Below are 17944 nucleotides of genomic sequence, written 5' to 3'. Positions count from 1 at the left end.
TGTGAAACTCTGAAGGGCACAGTGAAACCACCAGGGGTTAAGCCCATGTGCATCAGTATTTCCCCCCCTTCCCCTTTGAGTTTGGCGGTGAAAATATTTTCTAAGAGCAGGCAGTGGTGCCATGGACCATTATGACCTAAGAACATAGGTAGAAATCTTTACATTTTTTTCTTTTAACTGCATCCCGTTTTCCTTGAAGGAAAACAGACTGCATTTGAAAAAAACGTTGCTTTATTTACAAAGCAAATGCAGACATGTTGGTCTGCTGTCCCGCGCAGGCCACCATCTCTGTGATTGTAGCCCATTCCCAATGGGTCATAAATTGCAACCTGCCAGATGAATATTGATGAGGTAGGTAATTTGCGACCTCATTGGGAATCACTAAATGTGTCTGAGACACATTAGTACATTCCGTTCTGCAAGTTGCAAATTGCGATTCACAACAAATCACAATTTCCGACCCGCAAAACGGAATGGTCTTACATCTGGCCCTCGATCCTGAGCTACACCTGCACTGGAATATGTTTGACCTCCCTACTTCTATTTGTACATTATGAGATGCAACGCTTGTAGAACGCTATTTGCAGTCATTCCAGAATCTACTAATTTCATGCAGTCCCTGTTCAATTCATCATTGTGGTCTTATTGAAAGAAAAACATGTTTTTGAATTAAAGAATACATATGTAATTGTTAGGTAATCAACGTGCTTTCATTTGACGTTGTTACAATGTATATATTTCTTTAACTTGTTTATAAAGCAATACATTCTATTAATAGCGACAGGAGACCAGATTCACAAACAGGGTAGAAAATACAGTGCATCCTTGGAATAGAGAACATTTCTATTTTTCCTTGATTTTACACAGAATTCCAAGTGTGCTATTGGGAAGCTGAGACAGATTTTCAGGAATACTCACATGTATAAATATGACTACATTCTTAAAGGTAATAGGTGCCTATTTCGCAATCAGAAATTGTAGCAAATATTCAGCATTTGTACTTACTATCCATTTTCTTTGTCCAAAGGGTTTTTTTTCCCTCTGGAGGAACTTTTCCCCCACTAGCTCTACCAAATTCTTGGCACTTTCTCTCCCCTTTTTCTTCCGAAACGATTTGTACTACTGCCCAGAACAGGTTTACATTTCTGACTGCTTGCAGAATAGGAATCTGCCTGTGATTTTGTGAGTGGTCACCAACTTGTGCGTGTGTCCCCACCACGGAATTACAACAACTCCCCTTTTGAGGATTGTACTAACTCATACATTTATAGCATACTTGACTAAATCGATTCACAAAATCAGTCTTGTTTTATGAATCATATCGAATCTGCACTTCTAATGATGCTCTTGTGCACTTACAATAGAATGATGTATGGAAATGGCTCAATGAAAGGCGCCCATAGTGATGAACAACTCAGGTATTGATGATGGCACACTAGAAGCACATTGGATTATTTGCTATTTAAATGGCAAATAACGATAGTGGTAAGTATCATCCTACCATCATTTCAGGTATAGATACATAATGTTTCCTCAAGTGGGTGCCTCGGCTTGGCAGTACTTACGCTCCTGGCAGGGTTCTGGCTGGCACGGCTCCGGGCACTGGGGCTTCTGCTGGTGCTGCTGGTGGTGTCCTCCGCCTTTGGCAGACATGGTTCTTTCAGGCTGTGTGGGGCACGATCCGCTCTCAAAGAAACCCGTAAGAGCAATCCTCTGAGCTGTGTCTGCTCTTTCTCAAACGGGGTGATCTTATACCCACGAATACGACCCACCCTTGTGACTGAGACAACAGTCATCATGAGCAGTTGTAATTCCAAAGTCACAGATTTCAACATAGGAGGATACACAGTTAGGCAATTATATTTCACTGTTCCTGGAGGCAAGGGCATTTCCTCATAGAGCCTTCCAACCCAGAGTTTTGCAATAATAACCTCAGTCATAGCAATGAGTTTTGGGAACAGTAAACTGTATATTGTGACATCTGTTGTAAATCATTTCTATGTACAGGTTTGGGAATGTCTGCGTCAAAAAAACATGCCATGACAATATATCACAATATCTTCAATAGTTTTTGAATGACTTGGGTCAGAATTCAGCTCTTAGTTGAGGAGTAACCAGGACACTTATATGCAATGGTATTTTGCGGCCGCAAAGCCTTCGATTCCCAAAATCATAAGGCGTGTAACTGCAAATTCCCTCCTACGATTTACAAGAGCCCATTTACGAGTTTGAAAAGTCTTTCCAACTCTTAAAAGGAGTGTCTGCAACTTGTTGAGAAATGCATCAATGATTTGTGACCTCAATTGTGTTGAAAATTATTGATCAAACAACAACACTTGAAAAAGGATGCTTTCTGATTCAGAGTAGAATATCTTCACGTTTGGGAATTGTGGCCCCAGATTCGAGGGCAGCAGACAGTGGTAAAAAATACGACTGCCTCCTCTCCCCGATGACTTCCCAAATGGGATTTTATTTTTACATGCAGCACCGGTCCCTTTAACAGACACAGGCTGCATTGTAAAAAGCAAGCATTGGCAAAGCCAATGTGTTGCGGCATTGCCCAGCTATTGGCCTTGTCAATGTAAATGTCTTTTAGCCATGTTGTCTAGCAGCACATCTGCTGTTCACCATGGCTGAAAGTTACTTAACGCCCAGAATCACAGTATGTTGGGCTGATGCCAAGTCGCCCCCCCATGTTAAATTTTTCGTTCTGACCCTCCTAACACAAAAGAGCTCTATGGCGTGGCCTGCGCCGACAGGGGAACTGGAGAACCAGGTTCGAATCTCGAGATAGGCTGAACAATTTGTGATTCTGGGCAAATCACTTACGCTTCCCCCTGCCTATCACAGTAAATGTGTCATTGTGTAATGTAAACAAAGAAAATTTTTAAGGGATTAAGGCAAAACGTTTGCACCACTATTGAAGTACCATATCTAAGTCCAAATGGAAGGTGCTAGAACCAGGAACGTAATCCCTATACGAACCTAACAAAGTAAGTAAGGAAAACCCTACTTCCTTGGCATACCAGACTTATAAAAATGGACAGCACCCTTCAGAGTTAAATCCACAGTTTAGGATAGATAGTCAGGTTATATTTTAACATTTGTCAAATAAAATGTAACAGTATCACAATTGTTTTCCCAACAAATACATAGGCAAGAGACTTTGGGCCCGATGTAGATAGCCAAATACCGGTCGGTAACGGCCGATTTCGGCCGTTACCGACCGGTATTTGAAGATGGAGATGTAGGGGCATGTTAAAATACAGAATCAGTAATTCAGTATTTTGACATGTAGGTAGCACTTAAATCAGTGCTACAGGGGTTTAAGAAGTCGTTATTTACCACCAACTAGAAGTTGGTGGTAAATAATGAAAACCCTTTCAAAAGCATTTTTTTTGCTTTTAAAACGGTGCCATGTTGCAGGCATACATGCCCTAAGGGCATGTATGTGTGCAACATGTGCACCCATGCACAATTGAGGGGTGCAACAGGGTGTCAAAGTGACACCCTGCCACTCTTCAATGTTTCCCCCAATTACCGAATCGATATTTACCGATTCGGTAATTGACATTCATTCCTATGGGCCTACAGGCCCATAGGAATGAATGGCAATTACCGAATCGGTAAATACCGATTCGGTAATTACCGAATTTTACCGATTCTGTAATGAAATCGGTAAAATTACCTAAATCCCGATTGCCAGTTCTTAAATACCGAATCGGTATGATTCGGTATTTAAGAATCGGTAATCTGGGATTACCTACATCGGGCCCTTTGTGTCTTCAGTTTTCTGTCCTTTATTCAGTTTTTCATTTTCATTAAAAAAAATTCTGATAGCCAAATAGCCAACGCGTTTCGTCCGTGACCGGACTTCTTTAGGGCTGAATAAGACGTGTTATTTTCAGGTTCGTATGTGGTGCATATTTTAATGTCCAGATGTAGATAGAAATTTATAATGTTGTCCTTTCCCATTAGGGAGTATAGGTAATACGAAATAAAGTCATGGATCAGTGTGACACGTCTTTTATTCAGGCCAAGGTAAGCCCAAAAACACCGCAAGAACGAACGTGGCAAAAAGGTCTTCTGGTCATTGTGTAATGTAACTGGTAAGCACTGAAAGTGCTCCAATACCAGCGGCTGGTGTTAGCACTATGGCAAGATGGAGGATGGAACAAGCACTCGAATACCATCTGATCATGCAAAAATAAAGGGGAGGTAGAGAGGGGACAGGTTAAGCAGGGAAACAGGAGGGGATGGGCAGAAGGGCAAGCAACAACGGAAAAAACACCCTAACGGAAGCAGGATCAACAATAAAAATGAACGTGTCATTGTGTAGTGTACCTGGTGAGCACTTAAAGTGCTCCAATACCATCAGTTTGGGTTAATGCTATGGCAAGACGGACGATGAAGTGAACGCTCCAATACCATCGGATTGTGTAAAAAATAAATAAACATGTGCTGTTAGTGTTTTAACAACTTTTTAATAAATGCATTCATTTGTATCCACACACATGCATTTTTGTGGTATATTAATGTGTATGAGGGAGCGCTGGAAAACAAAGAACACAATTGCTCCCTAAACTGGAAGCAGTGTTAGGAGGCATTTACTTGGTCCATGTGCTACAGGAGGGCCAAACACAAGAAGAGAGCACGTTGCCCGAATGCCATGACAAATGGCATCAAAGAAAATTAGAGCAACATTGAAGTTTACCAATGGTAGGAGATGGGTGGTCTGTAAGCACACTGATAGAACACAACTTATCTCTCAAGAAAGCACATGCACTGTCTAGCCGAGACCTAAAAATGTTTCATGTTTGGGAATGCAAATACAGTGACAGAAGTCTGCTGTCCTATGTATTCCTCCATCCCTTTGCAACCTTATACACAGATCAAAAGCTGGGACCTGCCTAATTAATATTAATTAGCAAGGTTGTTTTGTGACCACTGCAAATGAACATTTGTACATTAGTGCACAACTCAGACAGTGAGGGCGAGAGCAGAAAACTCACAGAAGAGGGAACAAGTGTGAGGCAAATGGGTAAGAAGAAATCGGAAACCCTTCAAGCTCCTCAAGGTACATATAGAGTTATTTAGACCCTGCTTCCATCCTGCTAGCTTATCAGTTCATCTCATCTCTTTTGACGAGGATCACCCAGCAAATTATGAGATGCTCCTGTGCCAGGTAAAGATCTTACCTTCTTCAGTTCACCTACCAGTGAAGGGAAATGGACTGGAAGCAGAAACATTTACTAAATGGGTGCTATATTTTTCAGGCCCTGCCCAACAAAAAGTAATGATCAGGCACAATATGTGATCTCTGTGGGCTTTCTTTGTTGGGGTCTGCCCTATGTATCGCAGGGTGAATGTCACTGTGACCTAGTTGCACAAGGGTGCACAGGCTGCTGTAGTATTGTGTTTATAGCAGAATGTCTAGTATAGGAGAATTCCTTGAGGAATTATCATAGTTCTTTCTCTGTGGAATGTTCTATGTGTAAAGTTCTTGGTTTGGTTTGTTTACCTTTAAAATAGGGTTTGTAATGATACATCTGGATATATTAGTTGTGATCAGTTGCACTGCTGATCTTCATGAAGGTGGATGCTCAAATAAATACTGCTTAACTACAATCTGGATTGTCTGGATTATATTCCCTGCAGAACCCTTACTACAGCTGCCAGGCCTAGGAATTTCTTCTAGCAGAGCTGGCAGAGGTTCTGCCATTTGAAACGTACTTGACCCCAGAACTCTAAATGGGGTGAGGGAATCTCAAATTTGGCCGGTCAGAAGCACTTCACAGGAAGTTAGTCATGGGCTAATGTCTGAGGAGCAGGTGTTAGGACATTCTGAGGAGTATGAGATGTGAGCTTAGGAGGAACTTCCCTGCATGTCTGAGAGGCTTCTCTGCATGTCCCCTGAAGTACTACTTCTACCCCTTGACAAAGAGTTGACTGTGCAACCTTGTAATCTCTCCCTCCATCAATCTGCTTCGTGTTAGTGTGCACCTGCACAGAACTGTTTAAGCATTTCCCTTTGGTTTTCAGGTCGATCCATGACCCACCCTCTACTTAACTCACGGTTTCTGTCTACAATTACTCCTTTGTTCTATCGCTGAGCTCTGCTAACTATCATCTTATGTCTGTCATAACCCCACCTCTTCTCACCCTATCTCTGCTCACTCCACTACTTGCACAAACCCCCTCAACCTGTTCCCCAAGGTGATCCCATGGTTTTCCTATCACTAGCAAACCTCATCTCCACAACTTGGAGTTCTAACAATGTTGAGAGCCTTACCTCAAACAGAGAGTATGTCCAGAAAGATAACATGCTAACAATGCACTCTCTGATAACCAACATGGGTCAGTAAAGCATTCCCTCCCTTCCTCACATACTGAATGATCATGGTGTGGCTGCATTAAACACGCATGCAGACATCTACGAAATAACACAGTCCAGAGGTTGCGGCATTGCTCTTTTCTGTTTTTTAAATAAGAATGGGGCTAAGTGTCATGGTGGCAAGTTGGGAATGGCGGGTGTTCAGCAATGTGGAGGGGAAGGGGAAGCACACAAAAGAATGAGAGCAGAGAGAGGCATGGAGGAGAGCGGAGGCACGAAGCACATGCACAAACAAGAGCAACATGGGGATGGGAACCAAGCATGCGGAGGGACAAGAGCTACATGGGGGGTACAGAAGCACATAGGTGAGAGGGGCCACATGAGAGAGGGTGGGTGACGCAAGCACATGGGTGAGAAAGAACAACACAGAGGGCACAAAAAATGGAATGCTTAAACAAAAAGAAAATAGTAGCTCCAAAATGCGAGCAGTGAAGGGCACAAGTACTTCAGCCATGCTCCAGGGCAGGTGCAAACGCAAGTAGAGGAAGTAAAGCCCACAGAAGCTTACGAATAAGACACAAGCAAATGAGAGTAACAATACAGCTAACCAATGATAAGCAACGAGCAGGCTGTAAGCCCACTGTAAGCTGAAAATATATCTCTCAAGAGACAATGAATGTGCTTTCTAGTAGTCAAGTAGTTCTAAAACGTTAAGGGCACATGCATCAAAAATCAATTTTGCGATTCCTTTGTCGCAGGGACTCTGCTCCTACACAGAACTGAGCACAGAGACCCAGGACCTCAGTTAATTGTGGTGTACCAAAATACTCAACTTAGTGCCTAGAAACCCTAACCAGATAGCATCAGTGTCACATTAGCTTTTCGTGCTATAGCAAAGGAACCAATGATTAGACAACCCAGAACATGCGACTTAGGTTATGCACTTGTGTTATACTCTCATACCAGTCCACAACAGGAGTAAAAAAGAGACACGGGAAAGGTTAAAATATTTATTTTAACGTGGTGCTCTAAGATGCAGTATCTTTGCTAACATAAGCAGACATATGATTAGAAATAATATGATCAGCGTTGTTCAAATTCCATAAAACACAAAAGGGGAAATCATATTACAATCATGGTGAAAAAAGGTCTTATAGCGGCTAGTATATTACCCTCCCAAACTAGGAACTTTGGGCCAGATGTAGGTAGGCAAATACCGGTCGGTAACGGCCGATTTCGGCCATTACCGACCGGTATTTGGAGTTTGAGATGTAGGGGCCTTAAAAATTACCGATTTGGTAAATTTACCAATTCGGTAAATTACCGAATTGGTTAATTTACCGAATCTGTAATTTGAGATGTAGGTGGCACTGTAAACAGTGCCACAGGTCCTTACGGATTCGTTATTTACCACCAACTATTAGTTGGTGGTAAATAACGAATACCTGTGTATATGCAAATCTGTGCATGTACACCTGTGCCATGTGGCACACATACATGCCCTAAGGGCATGTATGTGTGTCACATGGCACACAAGCACTAATCAGGGGTGCAACATGGGTGTCAAAGTGACACCCTGCCACCCTTGACTATTTGGTAATTTTACCGAATCGGTATTTACCGATTTGGTAATTGCCATTGATTCCTATCGGCCTCAAGGCCCATAGGAATCAATGGCAATTACCGAATCGATAAATACCGATTCGGTAATTACCGAATCTTAACGATTCGGTAATTTTTACCGAATATTTACCTACAAAGCATTTACCGATTTGTAAATACCGAATCGGTAAAATTCGGTATTTACGATTGGGTAAATACCATTTACCTATATCTAGCCCTATGTTTCATAAAATATAGAAGGTCTCTTAGGCTTGTTTGGGGGACCTCATACCTCTAAGATCAGCAGTAGTGTATCACATCAGGAACTGCAAAAGCTCTCTGTCTCTCTAGAAAAAACGGCTTCTTCCAAGTGCCTGAAATCATGCTTACAGTGCATTATTAAAGGCGCCAAAATCACGTTGGCTGCAGCTACATATAGGTTATGGCTAGAATGTGAGCTGATCAGCCCCGAACAACAGCTACATTGTTATGATAACCTTGGAGGCTTTAGAACTCAGGGGCATATTACCAAGCAATAGCGATAATTATCGCTATTGCTTGGTTAGAGACAAAAATTTACCGCAGAGCTGCGGCGAGTTTTATCGCAGATAAACCTTGGTATTACCAAGGTTTATCGCAAATGCGATAAAAAACGGCCGCAATGCATGAATATCGCTGAAAAGTCAGCGATATTCATGCATTACCGAGCTAATGCTCTTAGCCATGTTATCCACCTCCCATTGGATAACATGACTAAGAACTGCTCAGGGGCAGGTGTTAGCTTTTGGAGATATTCGCGCTTAGCGCGAATATCTCCAAAAGTTGGTAATAGGAGATAGCGATGTTAGCGACTGTTTGCAGTCGCTAACATCTTGGCACGCCCACTTTGCATGTCATTAGTGATAAATATCACTGAGATGAAAAGTGGGGCCCAAGATGGTCGCTATCTCCTACTAGCTGTCGCTAACTGGTGTTAGCGACAGCTAGGTAATAGGGAGATAATTTTATCTCCCCTTTCTTGGCTTTTAAAGCCAAAAAAGCGGAGATAAACCCCCTTGATAATATGCCCCTCAGTGTGCAGACTAGAGTCACGATGTAAGTCTAGGGATGCTTAAGACAAGCCATTCTCATGTGAAGCATTTAACCCAGCCTAACTTACAACAACAGTTATATGCAGTGTTGTGTGCAAAAGCGGCAAAAAGGCACAATGGCGTTTAAACTTCTAATGAGCCCATGCTAACTTAACAATGTGCACAACAAGGCCCAGTCCACACTACACCTTAATAGCGAATATTAAGAAATCGCTTTTATGGAACCGCAAAACAGAATGCATCAAAAAATTCGCTATAATTTAGCGAATCAGTAAATATCGCAAATTCAAATAGCGATCCTGCTATTACCGAATCGGTAATAGCGAATCCGCTAATACAGAATAGCTAATGGCGATTTACCCGTATCGCTGCATTGGGATGACATCACAACCAGGAAGTGAAAAAGGAAATGCACACACCTGTTCACAGAAAGAGTCAGAGAAGGAGGCAGGCTGGTGGAGCTGAGCAGGAACACGCTGTTTTTGAAGCTGAATCTGTTTGAAAACAACAGAATGGCCACTGAAAAAGGGGACAACAAAGGTGAAGGAAGTAAAAGGAAGCTGAAATTCAGCGAGAAAGAACTGGAAATCCTCATTGAGGAAGAGGTGTTGAGCCATGATAACCTCTTTGGCAAACTGCCCCTGCAGGTTGCAGAGTCAGTTCAAATACATTTTGGCTGGCTATCCATGCAAAGGTAAATGCTGTGGGGGGGACACACAGCGCTCAATCGAAGACCTGCGCAAGTGCTGGTACGACCTGCGCGGCCGAGCCAAAGAGAGGGTGGCTGCAAGGCTTGGAGGGGGACCATCTGCAGAACATGCAAACACACCCCTGGAGGACATGGTAAAATCCACACTGCAGCCAGAGGCAGTTGTCAGAATAACCCAGATTGACACCTCTGAACAGACAGGTACCTCACAAGGTAAGACCACTGTAAAATATATATCAATTTTAAATGTACCTAACATAGCCCCTAATGCAGATCCTGCGTAGTGCAGCACACCTGGGTCAAGTCCACTTTTTACTTGCAACACCCAAATGTATTATTGGAGTAGTACACAGACAAATATAAGGGCACGGCAAGGAGGGACAAAAACAGCTTTAGTACAGCAGAGTACAGCAAGGAAGTGACTGAAGTCGACTTTGTCCATAACAAAAGTTAATTTATTAGAAATTGGTATTCGCTATGTCACAAACGTGCACCAAAAAATAACTGAACTTGCACTGTTTAAAATCACAGATGCAGCTGCCCAGCTGAGTGACGTGACTGATGTCCATGAGTCACAGGAACCAGATGCACAGTCTGAGGAGGAACTAGAAGTGCCAGCATCCTCACCAAAACCTGCTCCCACTCGACGCAGGCGAATAGTCTCACCAATGCCTGATTTGGAGAGTGATGAAGAGAGCCAAACGGGAACTCCCACACAGCAGGCTGGCCATACACCACCACCTTCAACAGAGGTACCAATGCTGCGCAGGTCCGTACATTTCTGCAGGCGAAGGCCCAGGGGAATCCTGATAGCTGCAGAAGAAAATGGGGCTGCTGCCTGGAGTAGGCTGGAGGGCAAGATTCATGAGAACTATGCAGGGCCAACTGGGGACAATGGCAACACACATGGGGTCATCCCTGACTGCTTGAGAGAGCGCACCACTGCTGTTGTGGAAGGGCAAATGGCAAAGGGCAAACACTGAAAACTTTGCAAGTGTTACAACAGATATGCATGACGGATCACTGACATAATATCGTCGACCACAATATCGAGCTGCAAAAATATCGGCGACATAATATCGACTACCATTATATCGACATCCAATTCTTAATTAAGAAACTACAAAAATATCGACTACAAAATATTGAATAAAATAATTATCGACATCACTAATATCGAAAGACGAAATATAGAATAAACAAATATCGTCTATTAAAAAATTAAACAGTGCACAACAAAAATATCGAAATAAAATATATCGATGACACTAATATAAAAAAAAGGAATATCGACTCAATAAAAAATACCTAAAACGTTTTAAACACAATACAACTATATATTTTAAATATATAATACACTCCACAATATATATAATACAAAGAATAAACATTTTTTAAAACACATACAATAAAATAAAACTTTTTAACATATATCATCCAAACATTGCAGTGAATGTATAAATAAATAGGATACTTTTAACATAAATGTACCTAAGATTTTTACATACATTTTAAATAGAAGAAAAACAAACCTGGTTTACTGCAAAAGTATTAAGTAAATTGCATTAACACTAAACATAGCAATTAAATTAAAAAAAATTCAAACCAACCAATGAAAAGGCCCCATTCTTAAATAATCCAATCAAATGAAGTAACTATTCAAATACACACTATAAAAGGATTATTTTGCTACTGCTATTTCCTGCTTCTAACTCTAAAGAAAGAAGAAGGTGACACACTGACCAACAGTTTCCTGAGCAGACTACTTTTCCAGACAAGACTCCTACAGAAATAATTAAAGTAAGTTAAACTAATTTTTAAATAAACCAAACGTAGTAAGTTAAAGTGTTACAATTTCTCTAAACAGTTTAAATAACATTTATTTTTTACCTTTACATTTCTTCTACAGACATCTCCAAAACATAGCAATAAAAGTTGAACTGATTACTTACTACAAAATCCTTAATGTAAGTATTTTTAACTGTTCTCTAACACACCAATTGCATTTATTAAACCCAAATTTCTATTGCACATTTTATCTTTATTCTACCTTCTTAACAGAAATTTCGAAGACATCCAAAAAATTACTCCATTAAAGCTAAAGACTACACAAATTAAACATGTAAGTTTTTGTGAATTATTTAAAATCCCTAAAATGCTAACTACAAGCTAACGACAGCTTCCCCCTAGAAACCGCTCAAAATGTAATAAAATAATAGATTATCTAATTATTTTCATTTTCTACCAACAGAAATATAACAAGGAAATACAAGAAAAAGCTTGAAAACACCTTCTCAACATTTCAAATTACAACAAAGAACAAATGTAAGTATAATCATCGAAATATGAATGCATTATAAACATGTATAGCAGTATTTAAACTTAATATATATTTCTTTCCAACCTTTCCTAGCACTACAAATAGAAACATGACTGAAGGTGCAGAGTTTGTTATGTCACAGAAAAACAAGCTTTTACTATGTTATATGGGGTATGTTTATACCCAAGAAAAACAGTCAGGACTCAAAGTTTTTTGGAAATGTAGTAAATATTACTCTAATAAATGTTATGGTAGGACTACAACAGAAGAAGCTAATGTACTATCTACCAAGGAACACAATCACCCCCTAATATAACTGAAATTGAGGTCAGGGATGCCCTTGAAAGTATAAAAGAAGCAAGTACAGGGACTGACAAACCAACAACCCAAATATTAAAAGAGGAACTCTTAAAAGTTCCTAAACATGCTTCTGGCCAACTCCCCTCAATTGACTCCCTAAAACGCACAATTGCAAGACAAAAAAGAGTCACAACAACTACTCAACCTAACCCCAAAACGTTGGAAGAAGTTGTTATTCCCCCAGAACTGAGTATAACACATAATAAGAAACCATTCTTACTATTTGACAACAAATGCCCTACCAACCGAATTATAATGTTTGGTACTGCTAACAATCTAAGAAAATTACAAGAGTGCCAACATTGGATGATGGATGGGACTTTTAAAACATGTCCTAAACCATTTTACCAACTCTACAGCATACATGGATTGTACCATCATTCTAACATCCCATTTATTTACTGCTTGTTACCCAACAAACAACAAAATACTTACACAGAAGTCCTAAACACAATAAAACAGGAAACAAATAATTATTTTCCACAGAAAATAATTATTGATTTCGAACTAGCTATGATCAATAGTATATTAAAAACTTTTCCTCACACAGCAATACAAGGTTGCTACTATCATTTTAATCAAAGCATTTGGAGACATCTCCAAAAATCTACATTAAGCATACAATATGCTACAGACAGCACCTTTGCATACCAAATCAAAAAATTAATTGCCCTATCATATGTCCCTGTTACAGACGTAGCAGAACATTATAACATCCCAATCGATAGCCCACATTACAAAAAATATGAGGAAAAACTAGCACCACTCCTAGACTACTTCGAAGATACATGGGTGGGAAGGCTACATAGATCAGGACACAGATGCCAACCTAAATTTCACATAGCTTGGTGGAATGTATATTTAAGTACACTGAATCAAGAAGCTAAAACTAACAACAGTGTAGAAGGATGGCACAATGCATTTCAAGCTACCACTAGCAGAGGAAACCCACTGTCCAAAAACTAATAGAAGCTTTACAAAAAGAACAGAGCTACCAAGAGCTACGTATACAACAATCAGTAACCCAAATAGGACCAAAACTAACTAAACAAACAAAACAAATGTTTAGACTACTCCAAAGCCAAGTCACCCTATATCCTTCTACAAGAGGCCTAGACTATCTATCCTTAATAGCTAAAAGCCTACTATGAATTATCTACACACAAATAACAATACTCTCATTTATGTAATAAAATTGTGATAAGTAGCATAAAAATGTTATATTATAATACATATTCCTTAATTGTCAAACATATTTATGTACCAAAAAAGAATTGTAGACAATTAAGAAATATTTGATATAATATAAAATATAATTAATATAATAACAATCACATTTCCCACCCAAATAACATAAAATTAAGAAATTTACAAATCATGTTGCAGAAGAATACGTAATCCAACCACTTGTAATTCGTGTACTCCACTGGTAATCCATTACAAATCCAATTTGTAAAACCCTCAAAAACCCGAAAACAATCAAAAATTGAAAAAAAGCTCCAGGATATCCCGATAAAAGAAAGTATGTTAACTTAATTAATTTAAGTGTGGCGGAGAGGTGTGGCGCCGCGGCCAGGGCGACTGACGCTCGAATCTGGGGATCAGGGTTCGATCCCCGGTTCCGGCGGCAGGTTAGCCCAGCACCATGTGACTCTGGGCAATAGCTCGCTTAATCTCCCCGACGGCCCCCAGCGCCTAGAGACCCTTACGGGTGATTGTGCGCTATACAAAATGTGGATTATTATTATTATTAAGTGACATACACACACTTTTAGTAAAAAGAAAACGCATGATCTTCTCCAAATCCAAATCGATGTAATCCATAAAATTAGTTTAAAAATTTCAAAATTGCTCCAGTAAATCCCGAAAAAACAAAGTGCGGTAAGTTTATTCATAAAAATAACATACACACACTTTTCTTAAAAAAAAAAAAACGCATGGTGTTCTCCCAATCCAAATCGATACCCTTAAAAACCCGAAAAATACTAAAAAAGAGTAAAAATCGCTCCATGAACTCACGAGAAAAGGAGAGAGAGTATAAAAACAATGCTTTAATAAAGTAATACAATCTCTTCTCCCCCAAAAAAAACTGCATCCTTCTCCAGAACAAAACGGCGAAATCATGGAATCTGTAAAAAATAGCGAAAAAAATAACACCCACACAAAGCCCCCAAACATTTCCAAATATACCTAAACATTACTATATAACATTAAAATACACATATTTTAACATCAAACTCTGAAAATACACTAGGCCTCAAACACTCACGACACCTCCGTAAAAGCCAAGTAACACCTAAAACATTCCATATCCACAACTAAACACACACAGTAACACTACACAGCTCCAAAATACACTCAAACACACTACTCTATAACACATAATATAAAAATTCACCTTACCTTTCGCAACGCGTCGCAGCATCCAACCGCAAGCTTCTTCAGTCCTGAATGAAGCAAAATAACCTTACGCAGTTAAAAAAGTAGTCCCATTTAAGCAATAATAGAAACTTAAACATATTAAATACAATGTTCTAAGTAAAAATAAAATATACTACTAGACTTAAAATGTTGTACATTTTTTTCTAACACTTATAAAAATAAGCATACATTAAATATTCTTAGCAAATTAATAATAAATAATAATAACGTATTATTAATTAATATTAATACTTAATTTAATATATTAACATTGTAATAAATACATATAACAAATAAAACTTGAGTTTATATTTTTTTACATTTGTGTTTTATTTTTAAAGATACTGTACAAATATGTAACATTTGTAAATTAATAATAATAAATAATAAATATTATTTATTCTTATTATTAATCATATTTATGTATATATATTGTAAATAAATACAAATCCGAATTTACACTTAGGTGATTATTTCCAAAATATGTTTGTTATTTGTTAAAATATTTAATAATTAATTTACATTTGTAAATTAATAATAATAATTAATCTAATATATTAATTATTATTATTAATAATAGTATGTATGTATGTAAATAATTTAAAAATACATACCAAACATTGTATGCAACTGTATAAATTATTTACTATTTTATATTGTATTAAGATTATTTTTTTATTTAAAAGCTTAGTATATACTTAATAATAATTAATTAAAAATACTAATTATTATTAAAAACATTGTATTTAATATGTATAAAATAATATACAGAATATATTTTGCATGTAAATGTAGCAAATATATACTTACCTGTTTATTACTTTCTGTTCATGTAATATTCTAAATATTTAAATAATAAAATTAATATATTAAATATTAACATTATTAATACATATTTAAAAAAAGTTTATGAAAAAGAATCAAATGTTAAAAATTGTTGACAAAGTGTTTAAAAATTCATAAACAAGACTGTATATATATTTTGAAAAATACTGTTAAAAAGAATTTTTTTTAAATATAAAACATTTATGAATATAAATAAATGTAATGTAATGCATTCAATTTACCTAAATGTTTATAAAAAGCTTACATCATTTGTATACTGTACTGTACAAATTATAAATACAATCTGTCAATAAAAATTTTCAAAAACTGCATGTCTACTTATTTTACAAATAAGAATAAAATGTTATTTTTAAATTCTGATAATTATAATAATATTTTTATTTTTACATCTACCTTTTTCCATTACAAATATTTATTCTACGATTTTAATAGTACCTCATATGTTATTTACATCACTTTTGAGTAAATTTAAAAAAATATATATAACTTACTATTCCCCCTCCATTCAAATAACAGTTAAATAAGGTGCTGTACACTGACCCAATATAATTTACTATTCCAACTCCAGTCAGGTGGAAAACAGGCAAAGTGGAGGACACTGACCATATATAATTTACTATTCCAACTCCAGTCAAGTGAAACACAGGGAAGGTGCTGGACACTAACCATATATAATTTACTATTCCAACTCCAGTCAAGTGAAAAACAGGGAAGGTGCTGGACACTGACCATATATAATTTACTATTCCAACTCAAGTCAAGTTAAAAACAGGGAAGGTGCTGGACAGTGATCCAATATAATTTACTATTCCAACTCCAGTCAGGGGAAAAACAGGGAAGGTGCTGGACACTGACCATATATAATTTACTATTCCAACTCCAGTCAGGTGAAAAACAGGGAAGGTGCTGGACAGTGATCCAATATAATTTACTATTCAAACTCCAGTCAAGTGAAACACAGGGAAGGTGCTGGACACTAACCATATATAATTTACTATTCCAACTCCAGTCAAGTGAAAAACAGGGAAGGTGCTGGACACTGACCATATATAATTTACTATTCCAACTCAAGTCAAGTTAAAAACAGGGAAGGTGCTGGACACTAACCATATACAATTTACTATTCCAACTCCAGTCAGGTGAAAAACAGAAAAGGTGCTGGACACTGACCATATATAATTTACTATTCCAACTCCAGTCAAGTGAAAAACAGGGAAGGTGCTGGACAGTGATCCAATATAATTTACTATTCAAACTCCAGTCAGGTGAAAAACAGAGAAGGTGCTGGACACTAACCATATACAATTTACTATTCCAAATCCAGTCAGATGAAAAACAGGGAAGGTGCTGGACACTGACCATATATAATTTACTATTCTAACTCCAGTCAGGTGAAAAACAGAGAAGATGCTGGACACTGACCATATATTATTTACTATTCCAAATCCAGTCAGGTGAAAAACAGGAAAGGTGCTTGACACTGACCATATATAATTTGCTATTCAAACTCCAGTCTGATAAATGTAAGGCAAGGTGATGTACACCTACCCTATGTAATGTAATATTCAAACTCTAATATTGTAAAATTCAAGTAATGTGCTGGACACAGACTCATTATAAGTTACTATTCCCACTCCAGTCAGATTTAATTCCGAGAAGGTGCAAAATAATAACAATATCAACTTTACTAAGCCTAATACCATAAATTTACATGAAATATACATTTTTTACGTCTCACTCTATATCTCATAACCCATATTTACCAAACCTCACATTGATATATTGTATTATTTTATTAAAAAATTGTATTTAATTATTTTACATTCCTAAAAATTTTTCTATATTATTATACATTTTTAAATGTATTTTGCATTTTGAATTAAATTTTTAAAATGTGTAAAAAAAAATTAAATTCTACATTTTTTACAAAATGTTTTACATTTTTTTAAATTTAAATTAAAATGTGTAATTTTTTTCACAATTTGAAATTTTTTATAAAATTTCAAAATGTATAGATTTAGTATAAAATAAATATTCAGAAGGTCAATATTCACCATTAAACACAATTGTCCCCATTTTTTTGGTAAATTTTAAATTTTTTAACTAAATCTAAATTTAAAATTTCAATTTTTCATATAATTAAAATAATTTTATTTTAACATAATATTGAAAAAAAATTATACATATTTTAAATAATCCCCACCCTTATCCCCTATTAAACCAACATCTTGCTCCTAAAACACAATAAAAAAATTTCCTTT

At 37.3% G+C, this 17944-nt stretch overlaps 1 long non-coding RNA gene across 1 annotated transcript in view; it reads right to left on the bottom strand.

Moving 5' to 3' along the window:
• The window catches only part of LOC144754943 (uncharacterized), an 875965-nt gene extending 874278 nt beyond the window's left edge, over window positions 1–1687 (bottom strand). The window contains exon 1 of the long non-coding RNA XR_013594811.1: window positions 1566–1687. This is a non-coding gene — a long non-coding RNA (uncharacterized LOC144754943). The remainder of the gene's footprint in view (window positions 1–1565) is intronic.
• Between the last annotated feature and the right edge of the window lie 16257 nt (window positions 1688–17944).

The sequence above is a fragment of the Lissotriton helveticus genome, chromosome 5_1 (assembly GCF_964261635.1).
Source record: "Lissotriton helveticus chromosome 5_1, aLisHel1.1, whole genome shotgun sequence".
In the NCBI taxonomy this organism is placed as follows: domain Eukaryota; kingdom Metazoa; phylum Chordata; class Amphibia; order Caudata; family Salamandridae; genus Lissotriton; species Lissotriton helveticus.
This window is presented reverse-complemented; position numbering and strand designations above follow the sequence as displayed.